At 33.8% G+C, this 9,174-nt stretch overlaps 1 long non-coding RNA gene across 1 annotated transcript; it reads right to left on the reverse strand.

Annotated features, from left to right (window-relative positions):
• Positions 1-2,866: 2,866 nt before the first annotated feature.
• LOC149818453 (uncharacterized) lies at positions 2,867-5,987 on the reverse strand. The gene is made up of 3 exons (XR_016427000.1): positions 5,927-5,987; positions 3,008-3,128; positions 2,867-2,915 (listed from the first exon to the last, which is right to left on the reverse strand). It is a non-coding gene; the product is annotated as an uncharacterized LOC149818453 (long non-coding RNA).
• Between the last annotated feature and the right edge of the window lie 3,187 nt (positions 5,988-9,174).

Genomic DNA, 9,174 nt, shown 5'->3' on the forward strand with positions numbered 1-9,174 from the left:
ATATATTTTTATAGATTCATACAAAGAAAAGAAACTGACTTTTGCACAAAAAGTTGAATGGTTTGTTTTTTGTGCAATATAATCATAAATTGAAACAAAGGTATGAGGAGAGAATGAAAAAAAGAGATCTCGACCCCATTGTCTTAAGAGAAGTCAATGATAATCTTTGAAAATGACACATCACTTACATGAGATCTTGTTGATAAGGCATCCAGAGCGTTAAGGCATAGGGTGGGGGTAAAAATACGTGTAACTAATGGCCTAAGAAAGAAAATGTTTGACAAAGGAAAGAAGGTGGTGAGGGTGGAAGAAGAAGAGGAATAAGCTAACTCTGCAAATAAAACTGAAGAAGAAGAGCAATATATCAATGAAGATGATGATAGACTTTCAAGTTCATCTAAGGATTAAATTTAAGTTGTTATTATAAACTTATTGGGTTTTTTTTACTATTTTATGCTTAAATACAGTTAAAGTTAATTATGTTATGTGTGTAGATTTGTTAAATGTCTGTATGCTTATATTTTTATTTGGTGATTAATTGGTTATGTTTTAATTTTTTGCATTGGTTATCAGTTGCATGGTTTATTTATTCCATTATTCTTTGTTTCATTTTTTAACATGGTTATCAGTTACATTATTTTACATTTTTGTAGTGATTAGATTTATTAATTCGTGTTCTAGTAAGTCGATGGAAGGTAGAGGTCTTGGAGGATGCCTCTCAAAGAAACCTGCATTGAAATATTGTACACTATTGACTTAGAGATGCCAAAGAAATAGTGAAGTGTAATTTTTGTGATTTTATAATGCATGAAGGATTGTATAGATTTAAATATCATGTTGTGGGACATATTAACTCCACTGTGAAATTATGTAAACATAGTATTCCTTCTGATATTTGTGTTGAGCTTCTTACTAGTCTTAAAAAAGATGATGAGAGAAAGGCACAAGTACCTGCAACATTTGTGGGACAGAAATTGTATGAAGATGATCTGCCATCATCATCTCAAGCCACTAAAAGATGCAATAAATGAAGGAAATTGTTGAAATGAAGTTTGATACTGAAGAATGAAGATGACTTTTATATATAGACATATGTTTCAGAATTCTATGTTTAGTTAAATGTATTGTGTTGTTAAATGTTTTGTGTTGGACAATGTATTGAGCAGGTTATTTAATATAATTATCTTATAGTGTTTGACGACATATTTTGTTTTGTCTATTGCTTATTGTTGATTGATTTTATGTTGTATACATATTTGTTATTAATTTTAGTAGTTTGTTTACATATTTGTATATATTTTTTTTGTTTTTTTATTTGGGGTACTGCCTAGACTGCCTAGGCTTTTTAGGGGCTCACCGCCTAGGCTCCGCCTAGCGCCTATGACAACTAAGAACAAAACCACCTAAATTCACTGCAAAGTTATCAAAAAATGATGAGAAGAACGTTAAAATTGGGTGATCTAATCAATGGATTGGTCCAACCAGACACTTGCCACTTTATACTAATCTGACTCAACTTGACTCTAAAATTGATTCCCACTGGTATGGATAATCTATGGAATCAATCAGGATTGGTTAGTTGGACCCAATCTGGCCTGATTTGAGCACACCAATCTGGAATTGACACACACCAGAAAAAAAACAAAAGAAAAAGGGTGAAGGAAAAAAGAACAGAGAAGAGTAGGCTTGATAACATGACTACCGACATGACATACAACCTAAGAAGACAACCATTTATGGCATCAGAATTTTTTAATATCAATAGGAGTCCTACCAATGATAAAATGATAATAGAATGTCGAAAGCCAGTACAATGATGGCCATGTGGAAACTGGAAAGTGATGGACGTCTTACTTTTTCTTCATTGCTTGCAGCTTGAAGCTCCAAACTATGCTTTTCCAGAAACTCACCAAAATTTGGGTCCTGGTGAAACAATGAAGCAAACATAACCTTATTAATATTTCAAGCATCCAGAAATAATGTCGTACTGAAAGAAGTATGAAGAGTTGTCTATATCACAAAAGATGCACTTGTTTTCTTTTTATGAGCAAACACAAAAGCAAAAATAAAAAACAAAAAGCACTTCTATTGCTTTAAATATGCTCTTCATACTTAAGAATACAACATTTCAAGGGTCATAACATGAAAATCTTTCTGAGCATTAGCCAGGGCAGTAAACTGGAAATATTTAGTTGAGATCTAGGTCTTAGTGAATCTGACCTATCCGGATCTAGCTTAATCAAATTTAGAGTTGGATGGAAAAGGCAATATTGAACCTGTACTCGGTTAGCTAATCAGATATATTTTATAAGGAATTGGGTTGGATTACCCTTGGATCCAGATTCAAATGAAAATCTTAAAACTGCATCCGAATCTGATTATTAATCAGATTCATTTGCTATACCGATTCAACTAATCAGATTTGTACTTTTCAGATACCTGACTCAAACGTGATCGATTGACATCCCTAGCATTAGTTCATTTTGGGTAAAACTAAGTGCATTACAATGATGAATGTGAGCCATCAATTTTTTTGTCTTCAAAATAGGAGAGAAATTTTTTAAAACAAACCCTACATGTTTATATTAGTTAGACATACCATCATGTTGAGCTTCATATCTATGGTCATTTCAAGGTCTTAATTAAGTACAAGGTCGTTCTTACCTTTTTCTTCAGCCGATCTAACTTACTTTTCTGCTTCACGAGTTCCACCTGAATTGTCTTGTTCTGCTCAGATAGAGCAGTATGGTAGATTTCATCTACAACAACAACAATTATATTGAAAAATATCCTCTTGCGATTTTACTAAAACAAAAATTTAGGATATTTCAAACACCAAATTTCACTATTGTAATTATGTTCCAACCTGAATTATCATCACTTCCATCTTTAACAAGATAAGAACCATTCAAATCCTGAAACCAATATCAGAATTCAGAACTCTGTCATAAATAAATAAGGAATTAGAAAAAGATGAGGCCGGATTTTTAGAAGAGCATGACATTACCTCAGAAAGAAGACCATCACTTTCCGAATCTGAATCTATAACTGAATCATTGTCAACATCATTACCAAAAGTATCTGCAAAAATGTCGTCGAGCGCCTGATTTACAATACCTTCAGGATATCTGACAACAATGATGAGCATAACTATATATGAACATAAACACTTGCATTTCAAGTTAAATCGTTAATTAATTGCCTCACCTTAAGACAACTATACAAAATGGAACAAATGTATGCGCACAGATAATTCCATAATACATTGAAAGATATTACGCCCATAATCTAGCTAGAATCTCAGTAAAAAAATTTCGCTACTTTCTGGAAACTGAAAAAGCATCACTACCTCCTGAATAATCATGTCATATAAACTTGCAATATATGACTCAGACTATTTAGAAAACTCAATTGCATTTAACAATTAACCAATAGAAACAATGAAGCTCCTGAATAACATACATGAATGAGGAAAGAACTTAGTAAATTGTGAAATGCTTGACAATTAATCAGTGGGCGAAAGTGAAATTGTGTGATGCTCTCCAAAGTCGAGCATCGGTATCTTTACGATCAAGAATAATACCCACTCCACTAGAATCAACACAAAATTTCAACTGATACACTAGAAATTATTCTAAAAAGAATATCGGCATCGATTATGTCATTTAATCAACACCTAGGAAGAAGAAAATGGTTTGAATTACTCATGCAAGTAGGAATTATGTTAACAATGACCTCCTAAGGCTCCTAAGAAGCGCACCCCCAGAATCATTTTATCATTGAACATAATAGACCTTGTGAAAAATTTTAAAAAGGGAAGATAAGGGCAAATTGGCAACACACATTAGTCTTGTACTAGATTCTCTATGCTGATCCTAGTATGCTCTAAAATGCATAATAGCAGCATAGCACTAAATATTTACTCTTACAAGAACATCTCTTCTGGAAACATTGAGCTGTAATAGAGACTCGCAAATTTTTGTGTATGCATGTGTGCACATGTATGTGTGTGGGTTTTAATAACAATATATGTTGACATCAATCCGATTGCAACAGTCCCTAACAAGGCCCAAGCAATCATTTTTCTCAAGTAATAAAGAAAATAAGCACAAAAAACAGCATATAGGAATTAAGTGCATAGGATTAATTTAAGACCTCAAAAATAAAAAACAATGTCATCCTACTCTGTGCTGTCTAACTAGGGATTGGCTCTGGGAGGATTAGGCGAACACAAGTAGGGTAGGCAGTACCAGTTGACTAGGTAACCACGTATCACTTTTGACAACATAGTTTGCAACTAAACAAAAGTTAGCAGCTATCAATGGTGATTACAAGTATGTAAGGATAAAACTCAAGTAATGCAGCTGTTTTTCATAAAAACATAAAATTGAATTTTGCAGTAAAAGAAAACTAAGGCAATGGAAGAAGGTATAAGCACAGTCACAAATATCATGATATTTTAAAAAAATATTATGATATCTTTTCATCAGTTCTAACATTTAAAATATCACGATATTTTTCAAAATGTTGTGATAATTTAAAATTAAAATATCATAATTTATGTTTCATAAATGATTTTAAAAAACTTTGGCTGATAATCCTATTTTATCATTCACATCTCTCTCAATCTTTTTCTCCTAACTAATTAATGGCAATAAATACTGAATGTAACTTAATCCTAAGCAAGAAAGTATTTATTTCGGCCTCTGGACTCTCCCATCTTTCATTTCTTTTTCATTTTTAAAACAATGGATGAGACATATTTATTGCTTTTGGCATTTGAGTAATTTTTTTACATATTTTTAACTTCAGTTTATAAATTTTTAAAAAATTATTCATTTTGCCAAGATTTTTTCAATAAAAGTGTGGGAGAACACAGATTATCAATATATGCCATTTACCATTTAATGGCAGATTTTATTTTGAAAATATAAACAGAAGGTAATAAATTAATATACCCAAGTTACACAATAGCACAGAGAAAACACAAGAATACAACCGCTACACGACAAAAATGAACAAGAAGCCACAAACAACAGAAGCAAAAGAATAAATGTTATAAAAGTTTTAGTTTGTCTCCTTTCAAAGAGGAGCTTAAGACAGTTTTCAAATGTATATAAAATGAGGCTAATTGGATGCTATTGACAACAAACAGAAAAAGCAACCAACTAGAATCCATCATAAATAGACAAATATATTACATATAAAATGCAGTGGTTGCACCATAGTTGGCAAACCCAGAGAGCTGACTCGAGAATCGCCCGAGTCAACCCGGATCGGATCCCAACTGGGTCACCGATTCAGGACCACCTATCCGCATGCCACTTATGTGTCTTTTGTCATGCATTTCATGGTTTTAGTGCATAATGCTTATAAAAGGATCATTTTTACAAAGAATCATCTATTTTTAAATCATAATATCAACAATTATGTATAGTTGAATACTTATATAGCTTAGTCATTGATGTCATGTAATAAATTTAGTGATTATACAGTTTGGAGTTTGATTTTTTCCATATCTTAACACTAAAAAAATCATGTCCTAACTCGTCCAAATTACCGAGTCAACCTGCTGACTAACAAGTCAAGGGTCAGGCAACCCGGATCCAAGTCACGAGTTTGTCAACTATCGGCTGCACAAGAAAAGGCAAATTGCACAGGTGCCACTTTGATTCTTGGCAAACTTCAATCTTACATCATGTATTAAGCAGTAGAAGTGTACAGTTTTATCCTAATATAAAGAAAAGTAACTGCAAAGGCGGAACCAAACAAGAAAAACACAGAAAAACAATCTTACAAGGGATGTAGATTTTGATGGGAATTAACATTCAATATTGGCATGTCTAACAATTTAAAGCAAGTTGATGTCAGAAAAATAATCTAAAGCAAGTGATAGCAAAGAAAATAAATAGTGGCATTTTCTTACTCTTCTACAGGTTGTGCATCTGAGGAGATTGGATGGTTCACATATACAACACCTTTATCTCCTGCAATAACATAACCAACCATAGAGCTTAAATGTGGTGGCCTAATCAATGCTTGCAAATAAACAAAAAGTCTAGTTAAAAACTATACAAACTTGGAAACATTTTGTTACACAATCCACTCAGTGAACAGAAGCGCAAACACAAACCAAGCAGGGCAACTTAGATGTAGAGATAAGTTCCTAATAAACGATGTCTTATGAAGCAACTGCCTATGAACACCACAAAAAGAAGGCAATACCGCAGGCAGTTAGATTAGCAAAAATATTGTTGGCCTCATGCAACATGACACTTGCGGAATTATCATTTATTTTCTGGAAAAAATATTTGTAGCTACTAAAATAATAATATAAATGTTTAAACATCTAATGAACTACTAAAGACGTTATATGTAAGCTCATTCAATGTATGGTATCAATCCTCAAGGCACTCTCTGCTTGGCTTCCCATTGAGGGCCTGAGCCAGTCATGAAGACTGAAAAGGAGGTAGAAAGATTACATCAGGGGGGGCATGAAAAAGACACATAAACCTTAATCAAGTTGCTGCTCATCTTCAACTTCAAGCAACCATAACCCGTGGGCTAAAAGGATATCAATGAGGTGTGATATCATCCAGAAAGGGATTTTGTCCAGAATACCTAAAGAGCAGAGACAATGGAGTCACTTTGAGGCAGACTATACTTGTTCATGTCATACACTGTTATCATTGCTCGCATTGATCAATCGGCCAAAAAACTTAACCATTCTTTAGATGGTTTAATATCCAAACGGCCTTTAGATTGCTCCCACTTGAAAATCGCAAACTTCAAAGCATTCAAATTTACAATGCAAAATTAAACACTGGTTTTATGCATAGTAACAAATATCAACAATATTTTGAAAAGATCATGAGTGGTTTGGACCAGAGTTGCTAGTCGAGGAAGCGATTCGAGAAGCAAAAGCGAGAAGCGAGGCATTTTCAAAATTTTAGGAAGCGGGAAAAGCAGGACGACTTAGAAGCGAATCAGGAATCGTCTTGGAAGAAAACTAGGAAGCAAACCGAAAGCGACCTAGGAAGTGAGGGGGAAGCAAAAAAAAAGAAAAATAAAAACACAAAAAATGAAAAAATAAGGGAAAACGAGCTTCCCCTAAATTGGGAAGCGCGCCTCCCACTCCCTAAATTTTTTTGGCACTTCCCAGCACATTTCAGAAGCCCCATGTTTCACGCTTACAAAACACGCTTCCCCATGCCCTATGGCACTTCTGATAACTCTGGTTTGGACATACAAGCATGAATTTTTCAATTTTGAAATTTCAATACATTGTGAACCATAAAATTTGAAACCCTTAAAAGATCTACCTATATAATTGATCGGATGATCTAAAACTTGCTTTTGACTGAACAAACCATATGGATCATATCCATAGGGCTTGGTCCACAAAAAAATCAATTAATCCAATAAAGGCATTTTTTTAAAAATTTATGTCTTTCTTTATGTTTTTATATATTTTTATAGTCTTAATTGGTTTTAACTTTTATCATAGTTACAAATATTGGCAATATTTTGTAAACATGGCAGCGTTTACAAAATCTGCTATACTATAAAAAGTCGCAATATTTCCAATAATGGTCTTATCATGATATCAACATAATAAATCATTTTTAATTTTTTTTATATATATTGCCCATATTTCTAACTTTTTACACATGCTAATATTTCCTAGAGTTTTTCCAAAAAATAAAAAATTTAATTTATCATGACATTTTTCCTCACCTAGAGTTTCCTGGTACCAAGTTTTTTTATGTTGGCTTTATCCTATGTCACATGGGTGCGGGTGCGGCACTTTCAAAAAACTTGGGTGCGGGGGTGCGGCAAAAAAAAAAAAAAAAAAATATATATATATATATATATATATATATATATATATATATATATATATATATATATATATATTTATATATATATATATATATATAAAATTTGTGCAGGGAAGGGGTCGAGCCCCCTCCCTACGCCCTCTTTGTGCAGGGGAGGGGTCGAGCGGATGAGTTGTGGAGCTTGATTCAGAGTTTTTGCCCTTGCAGAAAGGGGGGGCGGGGGCTCCCCCCGGCCAATTTTTTTTTAATAAAAAAATTGGACACATTTTTTTATTTAATAAAAAATTTGGACACAAATGACCCTGGGTGCGGTCAACACACCCAGGGTCGGGTTGACCACACCCGGTGCCGCACCCGCGTCGAGTCGCGTCGACGCGAGTGCGGCACCCTGCTAGCCGAATCCCTGTGACATAGGCTTTATCCTATTGGTCCAAGGATAAACACCTATGTTTTTACACGCTCCCAGCAAAGCTCAAGGATCTGAAGTTTCTTTGCTCCAAGATGGAAGAGGGAAATGTTCCACTATTTTATCTGAAATTGTTGGCAAATATTCAAACTGGTAACATTTGTTACTTTCAGTTTGTCGTCCAAAATTTAATGAAGCTTTTAACTGCCAGACCTGAGCTACTTGTAAGCAGCTTGACCCACCATATCCCAACTAGCTCAGAGCTTTGCAATAGAAAATTTCTTGTGTTAAACCTATTCAACCATATTAAAGATCCTAATCAAATTTTCTTTCATTAGAAAAGGTATTTACTGATTCAAAAACCTCATAAGATTTCTCCGGTTGATCATGGAATACATGCAGTGAGAAAAGTACTAGATATTGAATAATCAAATGGGTGACTTAGTTCTCTTATTTGGAAGGCAAAATTAAATTGAGTGTGTGATTCACCAAAGCTAGTCATGGTTATCTTGTATATCAGTAGTTTTAACATCCATGATGAGAGATGAGAGAAAGTATCCTGAATAAAAACCAAAAGAGCAAATTCATTCAACCTTGAATAGCTTAAAGAAGACATGAAGGGGGGATTTTGGATTTATGAGCCTTACTAAAAGCCCTTCTTGTCCTAAAAGAATTCCTGAAAGCATTCTGTTTCCGCTTTTTCTTGAGCATAGATTGAAGATTCTTACGAGCAAATTTCCGTGCTTTCTTCCCAAGTTTACCCATTTCCTGGCAAAACAAATGAGAACAATACATCATAACGTCAAGAAGACTCAAAACCAGAGCTAAATCAAATGAAGAACCAAATCTAATGCATTGTAATAACACATCCATGCACTTACAGAAATGAACAAATTAAAAAAGAAAAAAAAACTGAAGCAACTATTG

The sequence above is a fragment of the Nuphar pumila genome, chromosome 13, assembly GCF_984573655.1.
Source record: "Nuphar pumila chromosome 13, dmNupPumi1.hap1.1, whole genome shotgun sequence".
NCBI classification, from domain to species: Eukaryota; Viridiplantae; Streptophyta; class Magnoliopsida; order Nymphaeales; family Nymphaeaceae; genus Nuphar; species Nuphar pumila.